The sequence below is a fragment of the Lithobates pipiens genome, unplaced genomic scaffold (genome assembly GCF_037356315.1).
Source record: "Lithobates pipiens isolate NorthernLeopardFrog02 unplaced genomic scaffold, aLitPip1_a1.2 Scaffold_30, whole genome shotgun sequence".
Taxonomy (NCBI): Eukaryota; Metazoa; Chordata; class Amphibia; order Anura; family Ranidae; genus Lithobates; species Lithobates pipiens.
In genome coordinates, this window is record NW_027507791.1 from 4,013,781 (window position 1) to 4,027,082 (window position 13,302).

Genomic DNA, 13,302 nt, shown 5'->3' on the forward strand with positions numbered 1-13,302 from the left:
ACACAGCAATCAAAATTAAAGCTGTTCCAGTGATGTTCCCCACGCTCTGATCATCTGGCTAGCTCTCTCTTCATCTCCGCGATCGCTGGGAGAAGGACTCCCATTAAATCCCGCCTGCCGGTGGTACTTGTCCCCCCACTCCCAGGCAGACCATCCTCGCCAGCCCTCATTTTCCACTCGCAAAATGCCAGTAGGCGAGAGGTAAATTTGAGGGCTGGGCATAGGATTCGTCAAACTGGCATGGTGGAGAATAATGGCTAATCAAATGATTCCAAATCACTGAGATCACATGCAGCCTGATGCCTATTTCTCCAAAAGTCCAAATATTGACATCTAATTACACACAGGTGGACTCTTTTTAATAATTAGGTGACTTCTAAAGGCCATTGGTTCCACTGGATTTTAGTTATGGGGTATCAGAGTAAAGGGGACTGAATACAATACAATACAATCACAATGCACACCACACTTTTCAGATATTTGTAAACAATTTGGAAAACCATTTATCATTTTCCTTCCACTTCACACTTATGTGCCGCTTTGTGTTGGTCGATCACATAAAATCCCCAACAAAATATATTTACATTTTTGGTTGTAAAATTACAAAATGTAGAAAATTTCAAGGGGTATGAATCAAGGCACTGTAGACGCTCTTGCCTTCTAAATGACGAAATCCCCACACAATTCAGTATTTTCAGATCTGTAGCTATCATCAGACTAATCCACAGTTATATTTATTCTTCTATATGACACCACCGGTTTCATATTGTACAGTCGGCACTGTTTACTCCTCGTTAATTAATTAGTTATGTCCATTGTATGCAGGCTGTGTGCATCACACTGACAGAAAAAGGTTCTGACCTAAGAGAGATTTCTGGCTTGAGCATCTGGAATAAACATATGTGATTTGCTGCTTACATTCATCTACGTTCACAAACTGACCTCTCGTAATTTTTATTTCATAGATTAACCAGTCATGCGACTGAAAGCCTTTCACCATTTAGGAAGGTTTTACAAGGCATTTGGAAGGATTTGTCAGTTACCATATGCTCTAGTGCAAATTACTTACTTTTGGAAGCTCAGCATGCTTGAGTTTTAACCTTTTTGCAGTTTCTATTTTAAAGGGACTTAGTCTTTTTTTTTATTTCTTTTTTTTTTTTAACACAGATTCATTTTCAACTGGTGACTTAAAGAGGAAGTAAACCCTAATGGGTTTACTTCCTTTTTGATTCCCTGCAAAGGCAAAGCACAATGGACTACTATGCATCGCATAGTAGTCCATTATGTGTCACTTACCTGACACAGGAGCCAGTGAAGTCACCGCTGTCCCCTATAGTCTGGAGCATCCATCTTCTCGGTGGGTCTCACTGCTCCGCCACTGTCATTCGACGAAGCCGCGATGATGTCACTCCTGCGCAAACGTACGGGAGACACCATTCGCGGCATATCGCTGTTGACAGCGGGGCGCTCAGTGCACCTGCGCGCCGCTGTCTACGGCGCATGCGCCGTAGACAGAGGTGCCTGTCTTTCGGCAAATATCTCCTAAACCGTGTAGGTTTAGGAGATATTTCTTGGACCTACAGGTAAGCCTAGATTAAGTGTAAAGAAATGAGGAATAGGGCAGGGGGGATTTTTTATACGGTACACATTATAACAATATGATACGTACAATAGATTAAAAATTAATATTTATTCAATATACATTAAAAAATATTTAAAATAATATGCGAAAATTATACAGACAGTTGTATGCGCATAATTAATTGACCGGAGGAATCCCAATGGTAGATGTTGATAGAATAATTGCACTTGTACCCAACATGTTTCGCACTGAGCTTCTTCAGGGGAAACGTGCAACTAACAACAAATTTATAAAAAGAAAAAGAAAAACATATTTAGACTAAACACAAAACAATGTCTATTCAAGGGTATATTTTTTAACATTCCAGTAAATAAACAAATATATCTATATATATCGATAACATAGATGTGTAGATCAATTAGATGCGGCGCTTACCCACAGCCACCCAAGACATGAGTACTCGGGATCCACCAATGATGGAAAAAACTGCACCAAACAAGCCAAACACCAGGCCCCCCCGGCCTCGTGGAGGACACAGATGGGGGTAAGACAGCACTGAAATGGATAAACAGAATACACTATGAGTATTTAAAAGGAATAGATTTACTGGCATAAGAGCTACAATTGGGTGATTGCGAAAATAACCTCAATTTTATGAGGAAAAGGGGACAAAAGCCTCAAGTGTTAATTTATATAATTGATACTCTTAGACAGAAAAACTGTATATAAATTTGCTGGGAATATTAACTGTAATTAAAAAAAAATGTCTAACATGAATCTGTAATATCCTAAAAAGCAAAAGGGTAATGTGATGTAATATAAGATAATTGCCTTGTACCTTTAATAGTGAATGTTATATCCGTTCTCCCTAATAAGCCAGCTGAGCAAGTTATAACAGCAAGTTATGGCCAAGGAAACAATCAGCCTGATACGGCTGAGAAAAGCAGAGCTACGCTGCCCCAAAGTGATTTCTTGTCCTAGGGACAAACATAAGATTAAAGTCAAGCCAAAAAAAATATTTTTTTTTATTTTTTATTTTTTTCAGGAATGAATGAGATGTAGGTATGAGATGCAGAGATACAAAGTATCAGTTACCTAGAAATTGAAGAGAGAAACGAGCTCCGTCGTACAGCCACTAGTATGAGCAAGCATACTAGCAGAGTGAAGTATTGTGCTGCTTATATGTCCTCCATCCATTGAGCCGGCGTCTGACGTCACCGGCTCGATGCGGACACTATGGGACAAGCACTGCGCATGCGCCGAGTTCACCGCTCCGAGCCCGTGACTACAATACCCATAACACCGCTGGGCTAACGAAGTTGGTGTGCAGCCCAAATTGGCTGACGTCAGCTAACAGCGGCGGAATGATCGTGTCGGATCTCCGCCGTGGCGGAGAGCCGAGACGAATGTAGAGGGGCCTGGTTAACAGGCGAACAAGTCCCAAATGAGGGATTGCTACGCGAAGCCTAGACCATAAACGGGCACCCCCGAAATATAAATATCGAGAGCACCCTGGGTGTCCTTATGCACTCCAAACAGATGTGGCCAGGGGATCAAGGGTCAAGCCCGAATGGTGCAGATGTAGTTTGGTTGGGAATAGATTCCCAAAAATAGATGAGAATAAACAACAAGACGCTGCATTCTGGACTTAGGATCACGAACATCTGTAGGGATCCCAAGACAGGAAAATCCGCAAACCAAGACCATTGATCATACACATTAGGATCGACATACATATATTATAATGAAATATACTTCATATAGACTAGTTTTATTATATATGTGTTTTAGTTCAACCTGTGTAAACATATCATTAAGTTTAGAAATTTTACAATAAGATGTAAAAAAAAAAAAAGGGAATAAAGAAAGGTAACCCCCCCCCCACAACAAAAAGACCACAGCATCACAAACATCCATCAGCGGAAAAAGCAATGGGAATTATAAAGGTTATTAGGTCCGAAAAACAGGTACCCTGATGTCCTTATAGAAATGATCTGTAGCTAATATTTTCATTGAAGCCAGGGTGCTGAGTAGCCTTCAGGGTAAAGATCCACTTGGCTTCAGTCTGCAGAAGAAATTTATCTACAGAACCACCCCGTGAATTTAAAGGAATATGTGCCAAAGCAGAGAAACTGATCCAATTTGGGTCAAAAGAATGATGGATTCCAATGTGTCTACTAATGTCCGAAACTATTTTTTTATTTAAAATGGGTTTGATATGATCTTTAATACGTATTGAAAACATTTGTTTAGTTTTCCCGATATAGAAGCCTCCGCAGCGGCATTGCGCTAAGTATACAATGCCAGTGGTGGAACATGTGACATGAAATTTAGGAAAAAAACAGGTTCCATTGGGCAATTTGATTTTCCCAGAGTTATTAATATATGGGCACATTTCACAGTTGCCACATGAATACGTGCCTAGTTGTGTTGGTCTGGGAGATGATGAATTATCGATAAAATGGCTTCTGACTAAGCGATCCTTAAGAGATCGAGATCTCTTAAAAGTAATTGCTGGAAAATCACTTATATATTGCTGTATAGTGGGATCGGCCTGTAATAAAGGCCAAAATTTTTGGACTATAGCCCGAAAGTTTTGGTGTTGATTTGAGTATTGCGTAACGATGCGAACTGTGTCTACAGTATTTGACATTTTATTAGAAAAGAGTAGAGCAGTTCTGTCTTTTTCTTTTACTTTGTTATAGGATCTTTTTAAAGATGCATGGCTGTATCCACGTGTTCGAAGTCGTTTATATAAATCTTTTGCTGCGATTTGAAAGTCATGATTGTTGCTGCTGTTACGTTTAATTCTCAGGTACTGACTGTAAGGAATACTCTTTATTAGAGGTTCCGGGTGGGAGCTAGTAGCATGTAGAATAGTATTTCCAGCGGTGGGTTTTCTATATAGGGCAGAATGAAGATCACCTAGAGAATCAATTTTAATTGTCAGATCTAAAAATTCAATGGATTCTTGACTATGTTTGAGTGTAAATTTGAGTGTAAATTTTAAATTGAAAGGATTTATCGAAAGTAAATCAAAGAATTGAATCAACTCAGATTCAGACCCAGACCAAAAAAATAGGACATCGTCGATGTACCTGTACCATGATATGACATTGTCCAGAAAAGGAGCAAGGTCGTCACGCGAAAAAATTTCTTTTTCCCATCCCCCCAGGTACAGGTTGGCATACGATGGGGCACACTTGGTCCCCATCGCAACCCCCTGCACCTGGAGGTAATGGGAATTATTAAATTGAAATACGTTGTGTCTCAAGATGAAATCTAATAGTTTGATGACAAATTTGTTGTAAGCGAAAAAGCTTGAACCTCTCTCTTCCAAGTATGATCGTATAGTTTGTATGCCTCTATGATGTGGGATAGCATTATATAAGCACTCCACATCTATAGAGACTAACCACGATTTGGGAGGTAAGGAAATACCCTCAAGAGTTTTCAGAAGGTCAATTGTGTCCTTGATATAGGAGGAGAGTGAGATGACATGAGGAGCAAGATAATTGTCAACAAGACAACTGGCATTTTCAGTTAAGCTTTCACAGCTGGAAACAATAGGATGTCCTGGGGGATCAACCAGGGATTTGTGCACCTTGGGAAGGGCATAGAAAGTTGGAATTTTGGGGTCCTTGATGTTAAGGAAATCCCAAGTGTTTTTATCAATGGTGCCAGATTGATACGCTCCAAGAATGATCTTACGATATTTTAAATCAAAATGCATAATTAAAGAAACAGAAATGGGCCGGTACCAATTAGAATTGTTGAGAATCTTAAGACACATAGTACGATATTGCGAAATATCCATAATTACAATATTTCCGCCCTTGTCTGCGGGCTTGATGACAATATTGGAATTTAATTGAAGTTGTTTTAATGCTTTGGATTGATCCTGTGTTAGATTCTGTGTTTTACTTGATGGAAAGTTGCTTTGTGTAATGGCCTTACATACTTGTTGCGTAAAAGCCCAGATATTGGGATTAGTATTGAGAAGAGGAAAGTTTTTTGATTTTGGTTTGAAAGTCTGCAATGGGGGGAAGGACACGGATTTCACTGACAGACTAACAGGGGCAATAGCCCCCTGATCCTCGGAGGACCCATGACCTTCATCCCAAAGCTCCATTAGGTTGGATAGAGCTTGTAGTTCAGCAGCGTTGGTATCAATAGAGGGGTTACATGCTCGTGAATCAATTGGTGTATTTGATTTGTGAAAAATAGTTCTAAATAATAATTTGCGTGCAAACAAATGTATGTCTTTAATAAGAGTAAACTTGTCAGAGTTGGAATCTGGACAGAAGGTAAGACCTAATTTTAGAACATCGCTCTCATTATCAGTGAGAGGATGCGATGACAAATGAATGATGGACAATTTCATGTCTACATTGGATTCCCGATCAATAACAGAATCATGAATTAAGCAAGAGGCTGGGGAGGATCCTTCCCTAAAAAAAATTGGGGCTAATCGGACATCCGCCGGTAGGGGAGCACCACCGGGTGAAATTATGATATTGTGATCCATACTGGGTGTGGGTGGAGGGGGTGGTGCCAGAATAGTGGAAGATGGGGTGAGGGTAGTGGAGAGGGTAGTGTTGGCAGATGTGGAGGTGGCATGTGAGGAAGGTAGTGCTGAATGATGGAACATGGTGAGAGGACGGGCTATAAGTTACAGAGGAGAACTAGAGCTAGTATCGTTGCTCTTAATCTACGGATCGTGGAGATACCTCACATGTGCGGTTTGAACAATGTTTTCATATGCGGGCGCTACTCACATATGCGTTCACTTCTGCACACGAGCCCGGCGGGATGGGGCACGTTTAAAAATGTTCTTTTTTTTTCTTATATATTTTACCTTTTATTTTTACACTGTTCTTTTAAAAAAATAAAATAAAAAAAATGGTGTCACTTTGTAAACATCCCTTTTAATAGAAAGAAAGCATGACCTCTTAAATATGAGCCCTGGGGTCAAAAAGACCTCAGACCTCATATTTACACAAAAATATATTTTACAAAAAACAATAAAAAAAATTGTAATTTGAAAAAATTAATAAAATGTCCCTTTAAGACCATAGACTGGGCGAAAGTGAAGTTTTGATGCCGCTTCCATCCTCCAATGGTATGGAGATGGGTGGGGGCCATCTTCCTCTCACTCATCTCCATACCCAGGAAGGAGAAACATTCTATCGCGGAGCGGTAGCAGCGGAGGGCACCGGAGAGCGGCGGGGACCCTCTCCCACTGCTGATAAAAGTGATCCCGCAGCACATCCACCACAGAGACCACTATTATCGGAAACCAGACGCCCGCTGAAGAAGAGGATACCGGGGTTATGGCAGCTAGCTGCTGCCATAATAACGTTATTCCTATTCAAAGTTAGGATGTATATCGGTGGTCAGCAAGCAGTTAAGGGATCCATATACAGGCATGGGTTAAAAAAAAAAAAAAAAGAAGTAATTTACAGAGAACATTCCAATGGACACAGCAGAGGCTGATTTATGAATGCATCATAGGGCTTAAAGGTCCTTCAGGTGTCTGATTTTGGTTCTGGCAAAAGGTAGCAGCCCCATATGTGTAAATCAATTATCCAAATAGAATGTAATGTCTACTACTTCTTTCTGTCCCTTGTCCCGTTACTATTGTTACTGTCTGGGTTCTCAGGGAAGAAGCCTAGTGACTGAAAAACGTAAGAAACCATGATAATACAGTACAAGAGAATCCACAGTAATATTAACATTCTGTATTTGCCAAAGAATATTTATACTGCATGTTTTCTACACCTTTTAGGTAAGCTTTTTATGCTTGATCAAGTTTTCATTTAAAATCGTACTTTCTTGTTATAAAGATTTATAGGCTCTGCTATATCTACCGTTACTAAGTATGGACTAAATACGTTTTTTTTTTTTTTTTTTACTTTATAACTCCATGCATGTGTGACAGACTCCTATCTGGAACAGCCCTGAACACACATGAGGATTGAAATGATACAGTGAATATCACATAATCTTCTTGGAAACACATATGGCAGAACATTATGTTGAAATAATCTCTGAATATAATCCAATGTGTAAAGATTTATAATTATAAATTTACCCAAATCTGATTTTACACTCTAGGAACTTTGAAGACTTAACTCAGAAGGTCAGGTCAAACATCCAAAAAGAGAAAAAGCCACATAAGACAACCAGAAACATTACAGGCCACTAAAACTGTTATTTAGTCATATTAATGAACTATCATAACAATAAGACATCACATTTAAAGATGATCTTAAACAATGCCCCCAGGTACTGTAGAAAGTAGCTAGTGCAATGAGGAGGACAGGAGGAACCACGACTCAAGGTGGGAGACCTGCTATGCTGCACACCCAAAAGTGACAGAGCAGCGGCGCCCAAAACTTCCCAAGAGAACAAATAAATTGCTGCCCACCAAACAGGTAAGTATACAACTTATTATTATGTAGAACTTCAGCTGGCACACTGATGGTTAATCTGACGGTTTGAAATCGTACGAGTTCAGCTGAACTCTCACAATTTCACAGCCGCATTTCAGTGCGAGTTTGGGGGTGATTTGAAAGACATCTGTGCAGGTTCACCAAAAGTAGTGCAGGAACTACGAAAACGCAAAGTCAGCATTTCACAGATTTGGAAGGTGTTCTTGCCAGCAAAAGGCTCCGATTTGACAATCGCATGTCAAATTGGCCCAATGTGAATAGGGGCTTAGTAAGACTTTAGCAATAGCCCTTTACAGGCAGGAACCCTAGGCCCCTTTAAGTATGCAGCAAAAATTCAGTGTCTTGTGGCTACTGATCCCAGCACCACCTCCTCAGGCACTGCCAATCCACCTGGCTGCAGCTGCACCATTCACTAGCCCTCCTGGATACTTCTTCATAGTCCTCCCAGAGTGCTTCACTCAGCAGCCCACCCAGCTGACTCATCAGGAGATCTCCTGGATGTGCTGACTCTCTCCCGCTGTCCTCAAACTTGCTCCTGTGCACCCAGAAAAGGATTCCTCTGTGTGTTGTAAAGGGTCCCTCCAGCACCCAAGCCCCAGGCCTGAGGTCACCCCTCAAATAGGGGGTACCCTCAATGGCACTCCATCTCCCTCTTCCACCCGACTGCCCCTTGCCAGCCCACTTGGACGGGGATTGGCTGAGGCCCTCATCAATACTCCAGCAGCTCCTCCTTGACTCCACCCTCTACTTTTTGAAGCTTCTCCAAAGGTTCAGAGAGCAGGGGGACTTGCCAGAGGTGCTGGTTGCCGAGTCATCCAGCCTCCCTGAGTCACTTAGTCCTGACCCAAATTGAACCCAGGCCTGGCTTTCAGCCAGGCAAATTTACCTACTCTAACAATTATGTACACTAGCACCTAGTTAGAGGTTGCTACACATGCTAGGCAGGCAAAAGAATGACTGTGGTAGCTATTTTATAAAATTTATATTAGCAAAAGCAAAACATAAGAGCTAATAACACCTTCCATTATTTTGGAAGGTTACAGAGTTTGCCCTTCACAGTAAAAACAGATCCATGTGTGACACTTGTTCTTTTTATTGCGTCAGAAATTGTCCCATATTCTAAATAATTTTCTAACGACCTGTTATCAACTTCTTATCTTTGGGGACCTATAGATATCCAACCTAATGCACATGTCTACTATACTTAACACCAAGCAATACCCAGTATAAGAGAAACCAGGGGGCAGGTTCATGTTAAGTATACAGTATACTCTATAAGTACCATCCCCATACCTTTCAACTTTTTGAGAAGGAAACGAGTGACACCTATTAGAAAAAGTATGTAGGCACAGGACACACCCCTGCCACTCCCCCTTAAAGGAGAATTATACAAGAAAAATGATTAGTTAAAACCACAAGTGCTTTTTTAAACCACCATTATTCCTTTATACTAGCTTTTGACATTTACAAATGCAACCATTTAGAAATTGGATAAAAGGTTTAGCTTTTTAAAAGATAAATGGTGCATTTTATATACAACTATATAAATCAGACCAAAATGAGGGACAAAGGAGGAGGAAAGAGGGACAGAGGAACATTGTTCCAAATCAGGGACAATCCCTCGAAAATCAGAGACAGTTGGGGGCTTTGCATCCCTACAATGTCCAAGCAAGGCAAACTCTAAGGAATATCTAATATCCCCTCCATTCACCAAAATTAAGAGGTGGGGAGAAGTTAAAAAAATTGGACCCAGTGTATTTTATAGAGATAAAAGCCATATATAAAAGATAGAGTAACAATTTTATTAGAAAAGTTAAAAAACATTCAGCACATATATATAGTGTGCCCATCAATTAACTCATAATCAACTATATCATCCCACAGAATATAATGGTTTAAATATGGCACCTTTGATCAACGTGTTTCATTATTAGTTTGCTTCCTCAAGATCCACACCATAATCTGTGTGTAGTTAATGGCCCACTCCATCCCAGGAATACAGCTGTTTGCCACTAACAACATCATGAAGGTGTAAAGGAATGCTTTGTATGACATGTTACATGAGGAGAAGAAATTCCAAAAGTAAACCCCAATGTGTAAACAGAAATAAGAAACAGGCCACTAATATGATGAGTCAATCTCTGGGTCTCCTGTATGGAGCACTATGCATCCCCTCTGCATACTTAGCCCACACGTAACTTTCCTCTTATCCCGCCAAGAAAGTCTTCCACCTCATGTCTTTATGGGCCTTGCTTTGTGCACTGGTTCAAATCATTGGATGGAGGGGGGATTATGGTCTGGGGTTGTTTTTTTAGGGGTTTGGCTTGACTCCTTAGTTCCCATAGAATGTGGGTTACATAGGCACTCTAAACTTTAAAAATTCCCTTTTACATCCTTGTAAATAATCACCTTATACTTGTTCTAACAATTTGAAAAATAGAGAGCCATCTTCCTCCAGCATACCACGCAAGAAAGATGTGGAAAATACAATTTGTTTCTCTTCATGCAAGGAGGGCACAATAAATACATTTGTAAAAAGGAGTGCCATCTTCCTCCAGTATACCATAGTTTTTCTTTTGGGTTATAGAGACTTCCATGGACTGGGGATTTTTTTGTAGAAATAAGTGGAAAGTTATATCACGTTGATGTCATGAGTGGCAAACATCTGTGTTCTCGGGATGGAGTGGGCCACTACCTACACAATTGCAAAATGAGCTGATCAAAGGTGGAATATATAAACTAATATATTCTGTAGGATGATATAATTGATATGTCCACTGATGGCCACACTATATATTTGCTGAATGCTTTTTTAACTTTTGTAATAAAGTTGTTACTCCATCTTTTATACACTATACTCTCAAAAGTATTGGGACACCTGCCTTTACACGCACACGAAGTTTAATGACATCCCAGTCTTAGTCCGTAGGGTTCAATATTGCGTTGGCTCACCCTTTGCAGCTATAACAGCTTCAACTCTTCTTGGAAGGCTGTCCACAATGTTTAGGAGTGTGTCTTTGGAAATGTTTGACCATTCTTCCAAAAGCATATTTGCGAGGTCAGGCACTGATGTTGTTTGAGAAGGCCTGGCTCTCAGTCTCTGATCTATTTCAACCCAAAGGTATTCAGCTGGGTTGAGGTCAGGACTCTGTGCGGGCCAGTAAGTTCTTCCACCCCAAATTTGCTCATCCATGACTTTATGGATCTTGCTTTGTGCACTGGTGCCCAGTTATGTTGAAAAAAAGGAAGGAGCCATCCTCAAACCTTCCCACAAAGTTGGAAGTATGAAATTTCCCTAAATGTCTTGGTAAGCTGACGCCTTAAGAGCTCCTGGAAGTAAGGGGCCAAGACAAGCCCCCGATAAAACAACCCCGCACCCTAATCCCCCCTCCAAATTATTGGGCACCAATGCACAAAACAAGGTCCATAAAGATATAGATGAGCTTGTCTGGGGCTTGGCATGACCTCAACCCGATAGACACCTTTTGGGTTGAATTAGAGTAGAGACTCCGAGCCAGGCATTCTCATGCAAATCAGTGCCTGAAATGCGCTTTTTGGAAGAATGGTCAAACGTTCACATAGACACACTCCTAAACCTTGTGGACAGAATTCCCTGAAAAGTTGAAGCTGTTATAGCTGCAAATGGTGGGCCAACTCAATATTGAACCCTATGGACTATGACTGGGATGCCATTAAAGTTCATGTGCATGCAAAGGCAGGCATCCCAATACTTTTGACGTATATGGCTTTTGTCTCTATAAGGTACTCTTACTGTTACATTTTTTTTTCTTGTTCAATATTTTTATAGAAGTTTACATGAAGAACAGAAAAAAGAAAGGAAGGAAGGAAGGAAGTGAACAGTGACCATTCAGCTAACCTTTAATCTGTTGTTCAAACATTTTATTAGGCAAAGGGAAACAGTATATGACATAGAAACTGAGGGGGAGAACTCGCTCCAGGAGCAAAGATAGTTCATGGAATATAGCTCAAATCATGGAACCAGTAGTGATGCAGCCCAAGGTGTGGAGATATTGGTAGCAGTTAAAGGTACAGTGCAATCAAAACCATTAAATTATGCAACATATAGCCAATATAAAGTGAGTCAGTGGTGAGGCACAGATTTGAAACCAGCAGTGGGCTGCTTTCACAAGAGAGCATTAGTTATGGCAAGTGTTGGGAATGAGGTGGAAAATGCGTCAGGTTAAGTACGGGTAACTAGGAGTATCGGACCATGGTCCTACAGGTAGACATATGGATCCTGGGGGGAGAGCCCATTGAGGTGAATGAGCCATATGAGAAACAGAGAAGAAGAAGAAGTGATAAAGAGGGGGGAAGAGGGAGCAGAAGAGAGGAGAGGAGTCACCGGGGGAGGAGGAGGGGTCCAATGTCTGTATATACTTAGGAGGGAAGTGACCTAGGGGCAGAGTAGAGAGCTGTCAAAATCAAGGGGGAGAAACAGTTCAAATTTTTATTTTTTTTGCTCAATGTAATTTTATTGGTTTTCAAAAAAAAATTCTATAGAACATGGATATCAACGTATAGGTCACACTACAGAACATTGAGCATCAGAAAAACAAGGGGTTCGATCATCCAGGTGGGTGCTATGTATTTAGTGTACAGAGTGAGCCCTCCACTCCAGACACCCCCATTGAGATCAAACTCCAGAGTGAAATGGGCTCATCCCTGCCTTTCATCATGCTAACTCTTCAAGGGGCTTCCATAATGTAGATGCTTAGGTTTCATCTCCCTTTGGGGGATTATTCTCGTGGGACCCCTTGGTCCTGGATGAAATTCTAACCCTGGCTGAGATTAGGACCTTTCTAGGTCCTATGACCCTTGTGGTGTGATCGTGAACAGATATTGTGGAGTGTAGAATACACTAAAGCATGGGTGCTCAACCTCTGACCCTCCAGCTGTTGCAAAACTACAAGTTCCATGAGGCATTGCAAGCCACTGACAGTTACAAGCTTGACTCCCAAAGGCAGAGGTATGATGGGAATTGTAGTTTTGCAACAGCTGGAGGGCCACAGGTTGAGCACCCATGCACTAAAGGAATAGAGAGGAGAGTAGGAAGAGGATAGGCAAGAGAAGAGAGATTTGCCAAGTTCAATATTTTTAACCTCTCCCCACCACAGCATACATCCTACCTACCTAATCCCAAAGCTTTTTTTTTTTGCTGCATTTATTTTAAAAATGCACACACCTAATAAATACACAAATAAAATTTGCATATCTTCATTCACCTAATATATCACCATAAAATAC